A 17,578-nucleotide genomic window follows, 5' to 3' on the forward strand; every position below is an offset into this window, starting at 1 on the left:
CATGAAGGTACTCACCAAGACTTGAATGAACTCAATTTCAGCACTAGTACTCTCCTATGCTTGCTGACTTTTCACCTCTCCATTTGGACCCTGCCCCTCCAAATGATTCTGTTGATGTTGCAGAAGAGGTTTAGATCCATAGACTGAATATTTCTAATGCCATTTGACTTGCTGATGTGCAGTACATTCATCAATATTGGGTCAGAGGATGACTCGTATGCCAGACATAGGTCACTTCTTAGTAGTCTGTAGGATACAGAGTATAGTGACAGTGCTTTGAGTCAGTCCATGTAGCACATGTGGTTTAGGCCTTATATCCCTTCAGTAAGGTATCTCTTGTGAGCATTCCAGTTGTTGTATTTGTCTGGACGGATACACACAAAAAGGGGTACTATATTCAAGGATTTACCTAATATGGCTGAGTAAAGTGGGACAATGACATACTTAGAGCTAAACACAAACCCCTTGTTTATAAGGGCATTCTTACAACAATAGATGCATGTTGTCAAATATTTGGTCACTGTTCACATAAGATCCAAATTCCAAATAACTGGGTCGGCTGTTAGGGCTGTTTGGTCATTGAATGTGGTAGTTCCCTGGTTTAGATAAATTCCCAAAGCATACAATATTGCATTTATTCTGGCATTTAGTTTCGGTCCAACATTTTAGCACTAATTATTTATTTGGGACAAATCTTGCTGCAAGATGGCTAGGTCATTTGAGGAATCAATGACTGGTCTAAGCTTTCAGCCATCTGCAAACTTAGTCAGCCAGAGCCCTTTGGTATTGGCTTGTACTTCAGAAATGTAGATGCCAAACAGGCGAGTTCCTACCATAGAACACAGGGGACTCCACTGGTGACTGGTCTCTCTGTGGAGATAAGTCCTCAGTTTGATTTCCTGCATCATGGATGCCTTCATTCATTATTTTGGTGACCTTTTAAAAAAAATCCATCAGGTTACATGATCTGCCCTTGACAATTCCAAACTGAAATGGGTCCTTTTTTTGGAGGATTCCTATGTCCTGATTGATTAGTTCCAAAATAAGGCTTTCCAAAGCTTTGCATATGAGGCAGGTTAGACTTATGGGTCTGTAATTGCCTGGATCTGTGGAAGGTCCTTCCCTATGCAGGGGGAATGAATAGATGTTCTCCATTTGTTTGGTACAAAAACAGAACGGAGCCGGAGGCTGAGATGGAACAATGTTGTTAGGGGTGTGGCTAAATCACTTCATGCTATTTAAAATTTATTTATTTATTTTATTTTACATTTGTTAACCGGGAGAGTCCGACTGGATACATGTCCATTTTCAGCGGAGGCCCGGGGAGAAAAGCTCCAAGTACATAACAGACATATGAACATTGTTAATGCAAAAAAAGGAAGATAGTTGAGTTCTAAATACAATATAAAGGATACATCACATCTTGGGAAAAAAAAACAACAGCAGCATATAAAAAAAAAAACATAGGTCAGTTACAAAGGCGAGGCGCCTTGTTAAAAAGCAGTTAAGGATAGTGAGGTAAGAGAAGGGTAAATGATAGTGGTTAATCAGGTTTGGAACAGGGACATTGCCAGAGAGTATTGAGATGGGGTTTAAGCTTTTTTTTGAATTGTAGGAGTGAGGGTTCTGAGGTGAGCATGGTTGGTAGGGAGTTCCACATTTTACCTACAAAGTTTGAGAATAGAGAATCCCCAGCAGAATTATTGGCTTTGGTAGTTTGAGCTAAGATCTTATTGGAGGAGCGTAAAGATTGCAGGTTAATATAGGGGTGAATGTTGTTTTTCAGAGCTGGTGTTTTCTCTGGGTGATACAGTATCTGGTCAGCCGTTTTGAGTTGGTTGAAATGGAGTTGGCTGGAAAACTCTAACCACCCTAGTTGCTTCAAGTTAGTGCAGTGGTGCGTTCTAAAGGTGGAATTTGTGGCAAATCTAGCTATGTGATTGTAACAAGAAGCAAGTTTGTTAAGGGTTGTCTTGTTTAGGTTTGTAAAGAGGGGAGGCATAGAAAAGAGTTGATAGTAGGTGTGTGCTGGCAATTGTAATTTTAGCGTGAGGAGTGAGAAAGTGTTTTACTTTATAGAGAGAGCCAAGCTTTTAATTGACGGTTTTGATGGTAAGATTGAAATGGGTGTCAAATTTAAGGGAGTTATCAATGGTAACACCTAATAGCTTTGTGTGAGCTTCTGGTGATATAGTGATTCCATTGGAGGATGTAATAGAGAAGGTGGGGGGAAGAGTCTTGTTAGTGGGTGAGAAAGTAAGTAGTTTTGTTTTGTTGGGGTTGAGAACTAGTTGTCGACTTGAGAACCATTTTTCTATTAGGTTGAAGGTGTCTTGGGTTGAAGCAGTGAGGTCTGCCAGGTTGGAGGCAGTGCTGATTCATCCAGGGATATTGTCAGGATCCATTGATGCAGTATTGTTTAGCTTTTGATAGGTTCATAGGTTCATAGGTTCATAGGTTCGTACTAGGCTATCTGCCCTAAGGCATTTATAAGCCTAGCCAGAGTGTATGTGGGTTACACCACCCCTTAGGATGAGAATACTACACCCTTTTAGGGTTTAGTTTACTATGCCTCTGTATAGTAGTGCCACAGAGATGACCCCCGGGGTAAACCTACGATCTCCCATCCATTCGTCAAGATTTCTCTTGAATAGAGTCAGTGAGGGGCTGTGCCTAACATGGACTGGGATTCTGTTCCAGAGTGTAGGGAGCCTCTGGGTTATGAATCTGTCCCTCCAGCACATCCTATTTATTTCTGTGTTGAGGTTTAAGTCACTTGTTCTCGTGGCTCTGATGGATTTGGATTTTCTGAGGTGGAGCATGTCCATTAATTCAGGATTGGACATGGCCTTGTACGTCAGGCACAGATCACCTCTGAGTAGGCGGTATGTGACTGAATAGAGCTGGAGTTTTTCAGTCGGGCAGCATATGACATATGTTTAAGACCCTTTATCCTCTTGGTGAGGAACTTTTGGGGTCTTTCCAACTGCTGCAGGTGTCGGGTGAGATACATCCCAAATGGGGCATTGTACTCAATCATTGGCCTGATAAGAGAAGAGTACAGGGGCACAATGACCTCTCTTGATCTAGATGTGAAACCCTTCATGATAAGGTGGGCAATATAGAAGGTCTTCCTAACCACTTTGGCAATGTGAGTGTCAAATGAGAGGTTACTGTCAACCTGGGTCCCTAGGTCCCTGATTACCTCTTCCGTACTTAATGGATTACCGCCTATGTGGTAATTTGTCGGTACCTTGTTTTTCCCAAAGGGTATGACTATACCCATATCCATTATATCCATCACTACTTTAAGTCAATTTAAAACTAAGCTAAAAACTCATCTGGGCTCAATACGAAGCTGCCACTGCCTAAACCCGGGATAGTCCATTCTAGACTGTCACAACTGTCTATAATTCATAATTATTCTATTCTCCTTACTAACCTCTTACATTAAAATAAATTATAAAGAATAAGTTAGAATGCTCTTATTTTGAATGTATAATTTGTTTCATTGTCAGTCAAATGTTCTGTAACATGTGCTTGGAGCTTTTCTCCCCGGGCCTCCGCTGAAAATGGACATGTATCCAGTCGGATCCTCCCGGTCAACAAATGTAAAATAAAATAAAAATAAAATAAATAAAATAAAATACATTTTTTGGCGTTCAGCTTAAGGCCATGGCTCTGGCACCAATTATCCATTTCTATGAGGCCTCTCTGAAGGATGTTTGTGTCTGCTGGAGTATCAATTATGGCGCCCAGTTTGCAGTCATCTGCGAACTTTGTCAGCCACAATCCTCCTATGTTTGCCTGTACCTCGGAAAAATAAATGCCGAACAAGAGGGGTCCCAGGACAGAGCCCTGTGGGACACCGCTTGTCACTGGCTTAGAGTCTGACATAGCTCCAGCAACTCTGACCCTGTGGGTTCTGTCCTTGAGCCAGTTTGCAACCCATCTTGTGACATATGGGTTTACATTTAAGCTGGTGAGTTTGTCTATGATGCCCGAGTGGGGTATTGTGTCAAAGGCTTTTGCAAGGTCAAGGTAGGCTGTATGAACTGCCTTACCCTCATCAATGGCTTTAGTGACTGTTTCAAAAAAGTCGACCAAGTTCAAAAGGCAGGATCTGCCCTTGACAAAGCCAAATTGGGTAGGATCCAATGTCTGTAGGTCCTCAATGTCTTTGTTTATGAGTTCCGTAATGATCCTCTCCATAGCTTTGCAGACCAGGCTCGTCAAGCTTATGGGGCGGTAATTTCCAGGGTCCGTAGAAGCACCGCCTTTGTGAAGTGGGACCACTGTTGCCGTACGCCACTCTTTGGGTACGTATCCTGTAGTAAGGCTAAGATTAAACAGCAGCCTTATGTGTGGGTTTAGTTCCTCTTGGAGTTCATGTAGAACACAGCCCTGGACACCATCCGGTCCCATTGATGCTGTGTTTATAGCTTTAGAGAGGGCAGCTCTCACCTGGGCATCTGAGATGTTAGGGAGGCTACACTCTGCTGGGATAGTTATTTCTCCTTTTGGGGGGGATGGGGAGGAGAAATTTGCACTGAACCTGTCTGCCAGAATGTTGGCGATGTCAGTGGGTTCAGTGTATTTTGTGTCATTTTGGACTAACTCTGAGCATATCTGGGAGTTTCCACCCAGGTTTCTAACATAGCTAAAGAAGGCCTTGTGATTTTCTTTTGTGTCTTTTGCGATTTTTCTCTCAAAGTTGGCCTTGGATGATTTTATGAGTGATTGTAGTTTTTTGCTAGTACTGATCAGATACGCCTTCCCTTTTAGGGATTTTGCTCTGTCATGTAGTAGCTTCCTCCTCCTGTTGTAAAGTTTGTTTATGGCTGGGGTCCACCACACCGGGTGCCTGCCTTTGGGGGAATAGGTCTTGGTTTTATTTGGGATTGCATGATCCATGCATTCTTGAAGGTGCCCATAGAAGGCATTTGCAAAGGATTCAGCAGTGTAGGTTGTGGTTTCCACGGGCCCAGGGGCCTTGAAGGATACCACTTCAGTCTTAAGAAGTGTGAAGTTTGCTTTTGAGAAGTTCTTCACTGTGGTCTTTTGTGCAGGGGGTGGGGGCGGGATGTGGATTTCCAGTGAGATTAATTTATGGTCTGATCTTACCAAAGAGGGATATACTTCCGGTGTGGAGCATTTTGTCCCCATGTTTGTGATGATCAGGTCTAGTATATTGTCTCCTCTTGTGGGAATGGTGACTAATTGTTCCACTACATTTGAGTTTATGAATTCTAGGAACCTTTGGGCTAGGGTGTTGGGGCTTGAGTAATGTTCCCAGTCTATGTTTGGGTAGTTGAAGTCTCCCAAAATGATGGTATTTGGAGAGACATTCATACTCTCCAGTGTCTTCAGGAAAGCTGTGTGGGGTTCCCGAGTTTGAGAGGGTGGTCTGTAGCATGCTACAAACTGTAAGGCAGTTTTGCCTATGGTTAGTTGCACCTGGATAGTCTCCGATGCTTTGTGCGTTGCCACTACCCACACCTCCAGGTTAGTGGCAATGCACCTGGATAGTCTCCAATGCTTCGTGCGTTGCCACTAACCTGGAGGTGTGGGTATCTTTGATGAAAATGGATACTCCCCCTCCTTTTGTGGTTTGGTCCAAGTTTTGGGGCCGGAAAGCATGATATGAGGTAAAACCTGATAGTGCTGGGGTGCTCTCAGGAGCCTTGAACCAGGTTTCAGTCACTGCACAGACATCGATGTTCTCCATACTGAGGAGGGTTTCGAGGGCGTGCATCTTGAGGTTTAGACTTCTGGCATTGAGCAGCATTACCCTTAGTTTTTTTCCACTTGTGTTTTCTAGGGAGGTAGGTTTGTCATTTGAGCCTTGCCTAAAAAGGCACTATGGGGGTGGCAAGAGCCTTGGCCAATATCCGGAAGCCCAGGGGTGACAGGTGCAAGCCATCCCTTGCGAAGCAGCGTGGCTTGTTAAGCATGTCATCCCAAGCAGACAGACATTTGATCCCCTTAGAATGACACCAGTAATTAAGCCAATTGTTAAAGCTGATCATTTTGTCTTTGTACTGTGGCATCATTCTTGGTGAGGGTAAGATGCTGCTCAGGGTCAGGGTCATACCGGCCTGGGCTACATAATCAGAGAGCTCCTCTATGTCTCTTTTCATGTAGTCCAGGGAGGTATGTCTCAGGTCATTCACACCGGCATGTACAATGACTGAGTCATATTTGTACTTGCTGTGGAGTGACCTGAGTGCTTGTGTTATGTGGTGGATTCTAGCTCCTGACAGGCAGCTTACTGTGACCTTTTCCTTGTTCAGTCTGGTGAGCAGGACATCAGTGTGTCTGACTATGGAGTCACCTATTACAAGTGTGTCTGGCATGTTGTTTGGCCTTAAGGGCTGTGACTGTTTAGCACATTGACTTTGTGAACTATGTGTTGCATGTGCTATGTCTTGAGGTGGTGGTTGCTTGGGTGTCTGCTTTGGAGGCCTCTGTTGTTTTCGTAGATTTTTAATCAGCGCCTCCGAGTATGTTTTTGTGTGTTTATGTGTTTGGTTTGCTGTTGTGATAGTTCTATGTGAGACTGAGTTTGTGGTGTGCGTGGTTACCTTCTCCCCCTGACTGGTCTTGCCAGTACTGAATTGAGAGAGCTCAGCCTCCAGTTTGGCTATATAGTTGCATCTCTCGCATATATTTGTATTTGTTGGGAGGAGGAGAGGGTTGTCTGTGTACATGAGGCAATTGTAACATTGCCTCAAGATTCTAGATTCACCAGCTGAACAGGAGAGGATGCCAGCAACTGACCCTTCGACATGCTAGAAATAGTGAAAAAGATTACTGTGTAACTGAGTCAGAAAGGACCTATAGGGAGATGTGTACTCAACAGAATTTAGGTGAATGAAGTACTTTCTTTTGTTTAAGAGTGCTTTACCTGTATAAAAATGCTTTAGGAGCAAGTGCTGAGCTTTTCAGATAGAGTATAGGCTGTTTAGATTGCAAGTAGAACAGTTCTAAGGGAAAAATTGAAGAGCAGACTTGGCGGAGCCAGAAAAAGTTTAACCTTGTTTAACCGGTGCTGCGCTATGCGCACGACTGCACAAAGCCGTGCAAAGGCGGATTTAAGCAGTGAACTACAAAAGAGCTAGGAATGGTCTCAAACAACCAAATACTACAGCTTCTTGTGCTGAGGTCACTTCCCCCAAGGACAGGTAGGCTGCTCAAGGCTCCCCACTCCCACTGGTGAGCAAAGAAACTTCCTTCTATCCAAGTAAGGTAATGGACAACACAGGAACTACACCACAGCCCAGAATACAGCAATGCCTGTATACTGGTCTAAACTAGTCAAGAAAGGCGGGAAAACAAGGATTATTTTTTTGTTTTTTTGTTTTTTTTGTAGAAATACACAGACAATGCAGAGACAGTGATAAATTAGTTACACAGGCTAGCACACTTTAGTGGGCAGCCTCCACAGTTAAATTAAACAAACAAACAAGCAAACTTTCAATTAAATTCGACTAAATGTAACTTTAAGTGCAGATTTAAAAATAAATGCAGTAATCAGAAAAAAAAAAAAACAGTTCAGGCTAGTTTAAAGTAAGCAACAGAAGCTATTTCCAGTGAAAAAAAGCAATTATACTTAAATCCAGAAGGTAGTCGCTTTTTCGAGTTCCTTGCTGCTAGGACCACTCTGTAAACCCATGTGGAGCTTGTCTGATCAGTATAGCCAGAAAAAAATGCCCAGAGGCGGATTTTAAGCAGTGAACTACAAAAGAGCTAGGAATGGTCCCAAACAACCAATTACTACAGCTTCTTGTGCTGAGGTCACTTCCCCCAAGGACAGGTAGGCTGCTCAAGGCTCCCCACTCCCACTGTTGAGCAAAGAAACTTCCTTCTATCCAAGTAAGGTAATGGACAACACAGGAACTACACCACAGCCCAGAATACAGCAATGCCTGTATACTGGTCTAAACTAGTCGAGAAAGGCGGGAAAACAAGGATTATTTTTTTTGTTGTTTTGTTTTTTTGTAGAAATGCACAGAAAATGCAGAGACAGTGATAAATTAGTTACACAGGCTAGCACACTTTAGTGGGCAGCCTCCACAGTTAAATTAAACAAACAAACAAGCAAACTTTCGATTAAATTTGACTAAATGTAACTTTAAGTGCAGATTTAAAAATAAATGCAGTAATCAAAAAAAAAAACAGTTCAGGCTAGTTTAAAGTAAGCAACAGAAGCTATTTCCAGTGAAAAAAAAGCAATTATACTTAAATCCAGAAGGTAGTCGCTTTTTCGAGTTCCTTGCTGCTAGGACCACTCTGTAAACCCATGTGGAGCTTGTCTGAGCAGTATAGCCAGAAAAAAATGCCCAGAGGCAGATTTTAAGCAGTGAACTACAAAAGAGCTAGGAATGGTCCCAAACAACCAATTACTACAGCTTCTTGTGCTGAGGTCACTTCCCCCAAGGACAGGTAGGCTGCTCAAGGCTCCCCACTCCCACTGGTGAGCAAAGAAACTTCCTTCTATCCAAGTAAGGTAATGGACAACACAGGAACTACACCACAGCCCAGAATACAGCAATGCCTGTATACTGGTCTAAACTAGTCGAGAAAGGCGGGAAAACAAGGATTATTTTTTTGGTTTTTTGTAGAAATACACAGAAAATGCAGAGACAGTGATAAATTAGTTACACAGGCTAGCACACTTTAGTGGGCAGCCTCCACAGTTAAATTAAACAAACAAACAAGCAAACTTTCAATTAAATTCGACTAAATGTAACTTTAAGTGCAGATTTAAAAATAAATGCAGTAATCAGAAAAAAACAGTTCAGGCTAGTTTAAAGTAAGCAACAGAAGCTACAGAAGCTATTTCCAGTGAAAAAAAAGCAATTATACTTAAATCCAGAAGGTAGTCGCTTTTTCGAGTTCCTTGCTGCTAGGACCACTCTGTAAACCCACATGGAGCTTGTCTGAGCAGTATAGCCAGAAAAAAATGCCCAGAGGCGGATTTTAAGCAGTGAACTACAAAAGAGCTAGGAATGGTCCCAAACAACCAATTACTACAGCTTCTTGTGCTGAGGTCACTTCCCCCAAGGACAGGTAGGCTGCTCAAGGCTCCCCACTCCCACTGGTGAGCAAAGAAACTTCCTTCTATCCAAGTAAGGTAATGGACAACACAGGAACTACACCACAGCCCAGAATACAGCAATGCCTGTATACTGGTCTAAACTAGTCGAGAAAGGCGGGAAAACTTTTAAGACTTGGTCTTGTGTTCTTGTGTAGTAGCTGGAGATGAGCAGGTTCAGCTACATCTTGATGGAGAGATGGAGGAAAGAGAGGAGTAAAGTTAGAGTTAAATTTATTGGATAGTAGGTTTTCTATATCTTTGGCTTCAGTATAGGAGACATCATTCACAATCAGCTCATCACATTCCTTTATTGTGCTTTTGAGATTATGAGTATAAATAAAAATTATTTGTGATTGTCTTTGGCTTGGGTAGCTACTTTAGCCTCAGACTTGTCTTTGGTGGATTTTATTAAGCTCAGCTTTATTAAGCTAACAAATAAGTTTGTTTATCTCAGTATCAAGGGCTCTAACATTCTGGGACTTACCCTTCTTGCTTTTGGTCAAAATACTTTTTCCTTTTATTATAAAACTTGTTGATATTAAGGTTCTACCATATGCATTTGTTTCTGGGGTTTGCCCTGCACTTGTTACTACGGGGTACAGTTGCATCTATGCAGCTGTTTACATGCTGGTAGAGTGTGGTGATCTATATTTCTGCATATTCAGAGGAGTTAACTGGTTTGTTGAGGACCTGAAGCTTGTCAATGTGTCACTTAGCAGTAGGTAGTTTGTCTTAAAAGAAATTTCTAAAGGTGCCGTGGGTGGCAGGGATTTCTGGTTTCCATTTTATTTTGAAGGATTCTGCTTTATGTTCAGAACTAACAGGATGCTCCAGTATTAATAAGGACAAGATCTAAGGTGTTATTTCCTCTAGTGGGTACTCTGACTAATTGTTCCAGGGCGTAAGTGAGGTTTTGCCTTAGGAGGACAAAATTAGTTAATAAATTAAGATAATCTTTTACACCATTGTAAGTTGGTGCTGCTCTTCTAACGAACTAGCTATTTCAAAGCCAATCAACAATGCCCGTCCAAGTGGGAATTACAGGGAAATAATCTATCCAGGAATAGTGGGTGGTGGTGAGCCTCTCACCACCTGGAAGTTTAAGATATTTGATTGAAATAGATGCTCCGAGTAATACTTTTAAAAAATATGACCATACTGTCTCAAAATAAAGTTGTCATTTCATAATACATTATAGAAATAGGCCATATTTGGTTACATAACATGATATGATTTATTGAAACCAGGCTCTATTTAGTCATGCACTCAAAGCATGAGTGATCAAACTTCAGGTTAGATGTGAATAATTCCCAGTAAATGCTTACAAAAATAAGATATACTACTGATTTGCCATGGCATATATTTATTTTGCAGAATATAAGCTTCTATGTATTTCTTTTTGGTGTTATTATTTTGTTATGTTGTTGTATTCTGCATTATAATGCAGTAAAGAAGTATTCCTTACTCTGAATTAGAAAAAGCAAGGTATGTAGCAAACATTCTGCAAGCATTTTCCAGATGGCATATGGGGACATGCACTCACACATACAAACCACTCAGACATATACATATGTACACACATATGTGCAGAGATGCACATACACACCAACAAAGACACACACACACACACACACACACACACACACACACACACACACACACACACACGCACGCACACACACACACACACACACACACACACACACACACACACACACACACACACACACACACACACACACTGCCTTGAATTTTGAAATGTATTTTCTAATATCCTTCACAGCTTACTTCATCCAAAGATGCACATTTTGTATCAGGACATGTTTGTGTTTTGTTACTTGTCAGTTGGACAACTGAGTATGGATCCTGCCATATGATCTATACTGGGAGTAATGGCCACCCCTGTTTTACTGTTATATCTTTGTTTTTTTTTTTTAACTGTAACTAGCTGCAATTTGAGTTTAAGGGCCAGTCTCATAGGGAAACCATAAAGTTGAGATTCAAACCCATATGGAAGAACAAGGAAAAAAAACGAGCCATAGCCACAAAACTACAAAGAACTGTTAAAAATAAAGTAGTACTGATCACATGGGGTTGTACAATGCAAACAGCCAAGAAAACAGGCACAAGAAGAAAAAAATATAACATTAATCATTAAAATAGCTACACATAGCGAATATAGAACCTTGCATACTGAGAGACAATGGTCCCGATTCCAAAAGACTTGCTCCTAAGTGTCCACGTATATGAGAGCAGGCCATTTGGAATCTAGCCCCCCAGTGTAAACCTGTTTATAGAGGGGACTTAGAGCAAAGTAAGCCATTTATACTTACAGCAATTCTTTTGAAATCAGGGCAGACTAACAGTGAGAGCAACTCTTTTGGAATCTGACTGATAAACTAATAAAACTCCAGGATATTCAACTAGAAACTAGGTCAATGTAGAATAATGACAGATAGTTTCAGTAGTAGTGGTAGCAACTGGGGTAATACAAAATAATTTTCAAACCTACTTAAATGTGCTACAAATACATGCAATGCCATGTGAACTACAGAAGGAGTCAGTTATGGGTACATTGTGAGTTCTGAGAAGAACGCTCTTGGTTAACATCAAAGACTGAAGCAATACTAATATTATGAACTTTAATCATACCCTGACTCAGGGGTGGGGTTCCAGTGTTGTCAAAGTATTAGAAACCATAAACATTTGGAGAAATTAGAAAAGAAAATAAGAGTTAATACCTAATAAGTTTACTCTGCTTCACTAATCTGCCCAAGTGTCAGTGGTGTTCGTATGTCAACTAACTGAAAAGCACCTATATCCTGGACAAACAGAAGGCTGCAATGGAGCTTGCAGCAACTGCAAACTATAGGGGTGGCAGTGTGGCAAACTGAGGCTATGTCAGATGAAATGGTGCAGTAGTGCTAGCACATGTGATTCAAGCTCTTAAAGGATTTGGATGGAGGCTACAGTGCTGATGAAAACATTTGTACCTGATGAAAGGCAAAGATAGGCTAGAATGGTATTGATCTGATAATCAGGAAACAATATCTCATAAGAGGACATGTTTTTATTCCACACAGACTTTTGTGGCTTTGAAGTTATAAGTTATATTTTTCAGTCTGTGGAAAGGATTTTATTTCAGCTTTTCAAGTTAACAAGAAAATATTTTTAAACTGTGGTTTTAACATCACCTTCTAATTCTTTGCCAGTGTGGATAATGAGATTATGGTAAGGGCTCTTTAGGCTGCCTCAAGTGGATAGTACATCAACTGCAGGCAGATGCTTTTTCAGTGCAGCTGGACAGTATTTCAACATATTTGTTTAAACAGAGGTTATAAGGCTAGATTTGAATTTGCCACCAACTACCACCTTCTTTTGATCAGGACCAGTTGCCTAGCAGTTTAAGTATCCCATGCAGGATGTACTTTGTCTAGTGAGTTTTCCAGATTGCTCTCTAAGGATGCTTGTTACATATAATTAAACAGGTTATATTCATATCTATCCTTTGGGAGTGGCTTTTATAGGTGCAAAATATAGTGTATTTCCTGTTCCTTTTCTTTATCGAAGATTTCCTTAATTGGTAAGGTTATCAATAAAGGGTTACGCTTGCAGCTTAAATCCTTTTTAGCTGAGCATGAAAAAAAGTAGTTATGTTCTTACCATAACGTTGCATGTGTGTTGTCCATCACAGACTTTATTCTCAATGGTGGGTCGGATCCGATCCATCAGATCCACATCTGCCTTTTACAAAAGCATGAGGCCTTCAGCAAAGCTCGTGGGCATTCTACCTTTACCATAATGCAGTTCCCTAAGTCCCCCAGATATTGTTTGCCCATGATAACTAATGTTTGAAGTAAAGCTATTCATAGCCTAACAGAAAAGTGTTTTCTGAGGCTACAGAGTCCTATAATATCCAATTAGTGCTACTTGGCCTTACAAAAGTATAAGCTTGAGGTATGGTGGGTGGGTTGTGAGAATAAAGGCCGAGATGGACAACACACATGGAATGTTATGGTAAGAACATAACGTATGTGATGTTGTCAGTCTCACCTTTATTCTCACTGGTGGGATCGAGACCCAAACTACCTGATTCTTTGGTGGCTCATGGGAGAATATTCCTCAGAGCCATAAAGCCAAAGGATGCTCTGCTCCTGGAGGCCAAATTCAGTTTGCAATGTGTAATAAGGTATGAAGGTTTGTCCAAGTTGCTGCAGCACAGATATTATCCAAAGGCGGCCTAGCTTGAAAAGCTGCAGAAGTAGCTACCACCTTTTTGGAATCAGCTTTAACAAGAGTACTAGAGTTTTGTTCTTAGAATAATAAATGAAGGAAATACATTCGGAAGCCATTTGGATAAGGTAACTTCGGATACTGGTAGGCCTTTCCTAGCATCAGAGAAAGAAACAAACAGCTGGTCTGATTGTCTGAATTATGTAGTTCTATGCAGGTAGAAACATAACTGTCTGTGAGTGTTTAGTAGATGTAGTGAGTATTCTCCTTTATTCTGGAAATTCAGGAAGAATACCGGTAACCCAATAGATCGATTGAGGTTACTTTCAGACACACCTTTGGCCAGAAATCAGGGGTTGGTGCATATAGAAACTCTGTCCTTATGAAATACAAGGTATGGTGGCTTGGTAGATAAAGCTTGCAATTCTGAATCTCTCTTTGCTGAGGTAGTGGCTACTAAGAGGAGCATTTTCAAGAAAGATACTTCAAGTCACAGTTAACAGATGGCTCAAAAGGCGGATGGATAACATTTGACAATATGAAATTGAGATCCCAAGGTGGGGATGGGTTTTTGTATGAAGGTCTAAGCATTGCAGTTCCCTTCAAGAATGCCTTACAAAGTCTGTTTGGCATAATACCACACCCATTTTTACCTATATGAAAATATGGAATTGCTGCCAAGTGAACTCTAATGGTGGCTGCAGCAGCACCTTTATTGAAAAGCTTAGCCAAAAATTCTAATATGGAATGAATGGGAGCAGTAAAAGGGTCTGTTTGATTAGTGTTAGCTCATGAAACAAATCTCTTCCATTTCTCTTTGTGCAGCTTATGTGTAGATGATTTATGAGAAGATAACAAAATGTGTCTGACTGCAGATGAAAGGAAAGGGAACCTGGCAATCAGGGGAACTGCAGCAGCCAAGCTGTTATTTTGAGATTGTTCAGATTGGGATGAACCATCCCTGACAGGTGAGTCAGAAGGTTTGTAACAGGGTCCAGAATCCATGGTTTGTCCTAAACATGAGGCTGAAGGAACGGGAACCAAATCTGTCAAGGCCAATAGGGTGAAATTAGGATTATTGTTGTCTTCAACAAACTTGCTTTCTGCCAAACTTTGGGGATTAGAGGAGTTGGTGGGAAGGCATAAAGGAGTCCCAGGGGACAGTTGTGAAGAAGTGTATCCCTTGGGGACTCCTCCAGAGGGGGGATCAGGGAAAAGTAGTTGCTGCATTTGGTACTGATGGGTGAAGCAAAAAAGGTCACAGCAAGGCTGGCCCCATTTTCGAAATATCTTTTTGCAACTTCTTGATTGAGGGACCACTCATGAGGCCATAATATGGCTCTGCTCAATTTGTTTGTTATTACATTGGATTTACCCGGAATGTGCATTATAATCAGAAAGCAGTTGGAAGATGTTGCCCATTGCCAGACCCTCAGGACTTCCCGACAAAGGGGGTAAGATCTGGCTCTTTCCTGTTGGTTTATATATCAGACCACAGACATGTTGTCTGAGTGGATTGCTATCGTTCCTAGAGGAAGAGAGTCTTGAAATGGTTGTAATGCCAAAAGCACGGCCGTAATTTCCAGGATGTTTATGTGCAAATGGGCCTCATGTTGTCAGATGCCTTAAACTGTTATCCCCAGATAATGCCCCCCCCCCCAATACCCTATCTGTGAAGTGTCTGTGGTCACCATGGCTTGGGGTTGAGGAGGAATAAAGTGACAACTTTAAGATACCAGGGGAGAGTGAATCCACTATTTAAGATCCCTTTTGCATGAATTGGTTATCATTATCTTGTGTGTTACTGGAAGTTCTAGAAATGACTATTGTGTCAAAAGTAATCACTGAAGAATTCTCATGAGAAGACAAGCTAGGGGAATGAGGCCAACTGAAGCAGTAATTTTACTCAGTACTAGTTTCATAGTTTTTAATACTAAGCTAACTGCCTTTGTGGGCCATTTTAAGCCAGCCTATTACCCCAAGTGAGAATCAAACCTTGCACCTTGCAATTTTAAACTAAACACCTTAATCATTATGCCAACCTCCCACTCCCTATGTATTGAAATTCAAGTTTAGATGGTTATCTTAAAACTGTTTAAATGCTTTTACATTTGTTTTTCTATAATACAACCCCACCAGCTCCCAACCTAAATGCACAGGATCAGTTTATACTGTAGCTACCCTTTCCCAGGATATTAAACTACTTAATAAATGTCTAACCTGCCATGGCAATAGTATTTTATTTTACATACTACAAAGATTAATATATTATTAGTTGTTAAAAATCAGCAAATTAGCTGAAGACTAAAAGAGTTGCCTACAAGGAAATAAAAAGCACACACGTACTGAAGCCATATTTAAAATCACTGAAAAAATGGGCCATGTAATGTAACCTTTGTAAGCTGGTTCCAGATCAATGATGGCACTTTCATTCATGGGGTTTGATAGACAAATTGCTCTGTTTCCAAAAGACCTCTCAACTTCTTTGCTCAAGAATTCCAAAAAAATCCAAAAATAAAGAAAGGATAAAGGCACCAAATATGGGACAATATTTAAGTGTTACTCTAGTTGACTTAAAAAGTTAATAGGGCAACATGTTTTGCATTAACATGCACTTTCTGAACAATAAGAAATGCCTAGCATTATTGACAGACCATAATCTCCAGTGATTTATCACAAAATCAAAAACGTTATGGGGGCTAGGGCAAAAATATGAACCAAATCAGAGGGAATTAAGAGGTAGGGTTTCCAGATATAATTTTATGGGAGTCTCTTTAATACAGCATAAGATTTTGACTACAATACAAAAATAAAAATCAAAAGACTGAGTTAAAAATTGAAAATGGCATAACCCCAGAGGGGCTTGTGACAAAGATAAGGAAAATATAATGGTACATTTCTACACTATGTGGGAATCTAAGAACATAAAGGTGTTAGCAAATTGCTTTTTTTTTTTTTTTTTTTTGATTATGACTCATTTCTCTGTGGAAACAAACTACATTATTCTATTCAGCAGTACCAGCAAAGATTTACTCAATACAAAACATTTAACACAGCATTTGCAGTATCAGAGTTTCTGGGTTTTTCTATCACAAGTGAGCAGGAAACAGATTCATTTCCACATTTCCAATTACTAAGGTGCGAAGAGATTTATTTCCTTAAGTCACAACACCTGATCAATTATATTTAGAGGAAGAAAGACATAATAAATGAATTCATGAGACCCCACATTTCCTGATAATGACAGAGGACAGCACTGATGTTACAAATGGAAAAAAATGAAGGAAACTGCAACTAGAACAAATCAGTACCTATATATTAACATGAAATAAGACAAATGTGCCTTCTGTGCCCATTCTCAAATGTAAAGAAAAATTGCAGCATGCATAAGAAAAACCCAGCTAAAATGAAACACCAAGTCAGGTAGTCCAATAAATGAAGAGAGGAATTATAGCACAGCAAATTATTCTATAAACTGGAAGTTATTGAGTGCCATTTTGTAAAGTATGTACTAATGATGTTTTAGGACATAGAATAAAATAGGATGTTACTTGAAAATGCAGGATGAAGGAATGGAAGTAAAAGGAATGGAGAGACCTTAGTGGTTCTCAAAGTGAAATTTTTGGTACTTGGGCATGTGGCATCTGGGTAAAATTTTGAGAAATCGAAAGAAGTATCCATATCTCAAAGTGCTACTAAGGGCATAGTCCTGAGGCATCAATATCAATGCCCACTATACAGAGCAGAAAAATACCTACAGCAGTTGTTGCCAGAACATTATCTTCAGCTATTGGAATACTTTTCTAGCACTTGCTAAAAAAACAAACAAAAAAATCTAAGTTTTGGTGTCAGATGTGCAGAGATGGTATCAATATGATCTGTTCTATACATGAGAAATGAAGTACAACATTGTCTAAGGGTAAATGAAAGCTTCTGGCATATTCCACAGCTTCTTGCTGCTGCTACATCTTACACACACACACACACACACACACACACACACACACACACACACACACACACACACACACACACACACACACACACACACACACACTCACTACCTACCTTTATACACACATTCATCCATGCATTCACTTTTTTCTAACCCAGTAACAATCTCCAGCTTCTCCTAGGAAATGGCAAGGCATTCCCAGGCCAGCTGAAAGAAGTACATCTTTAGCATGTACTAAGTCTGGCCCATGTCTTTCTCTTAGTGGGCCATGCCTACCATGGAAGGTACCC

The sequence above is a fragment of the Protopterus annectens genome, chromosome 5.part0 (assembly GCF_019279795.1).
Source record: "Protopterus annectens isolate FY-2018-M chromosome 5.part0, PAN1.0, whole genome shotgun sequence".
In the NCBI taxonomy this organism is placed as follows: domain Eukaryota; kingdom Metazoa; phylum Chordata; order Ceratodontiformes; family Protopteridae; genus Protopterus; species Protopterus annectens.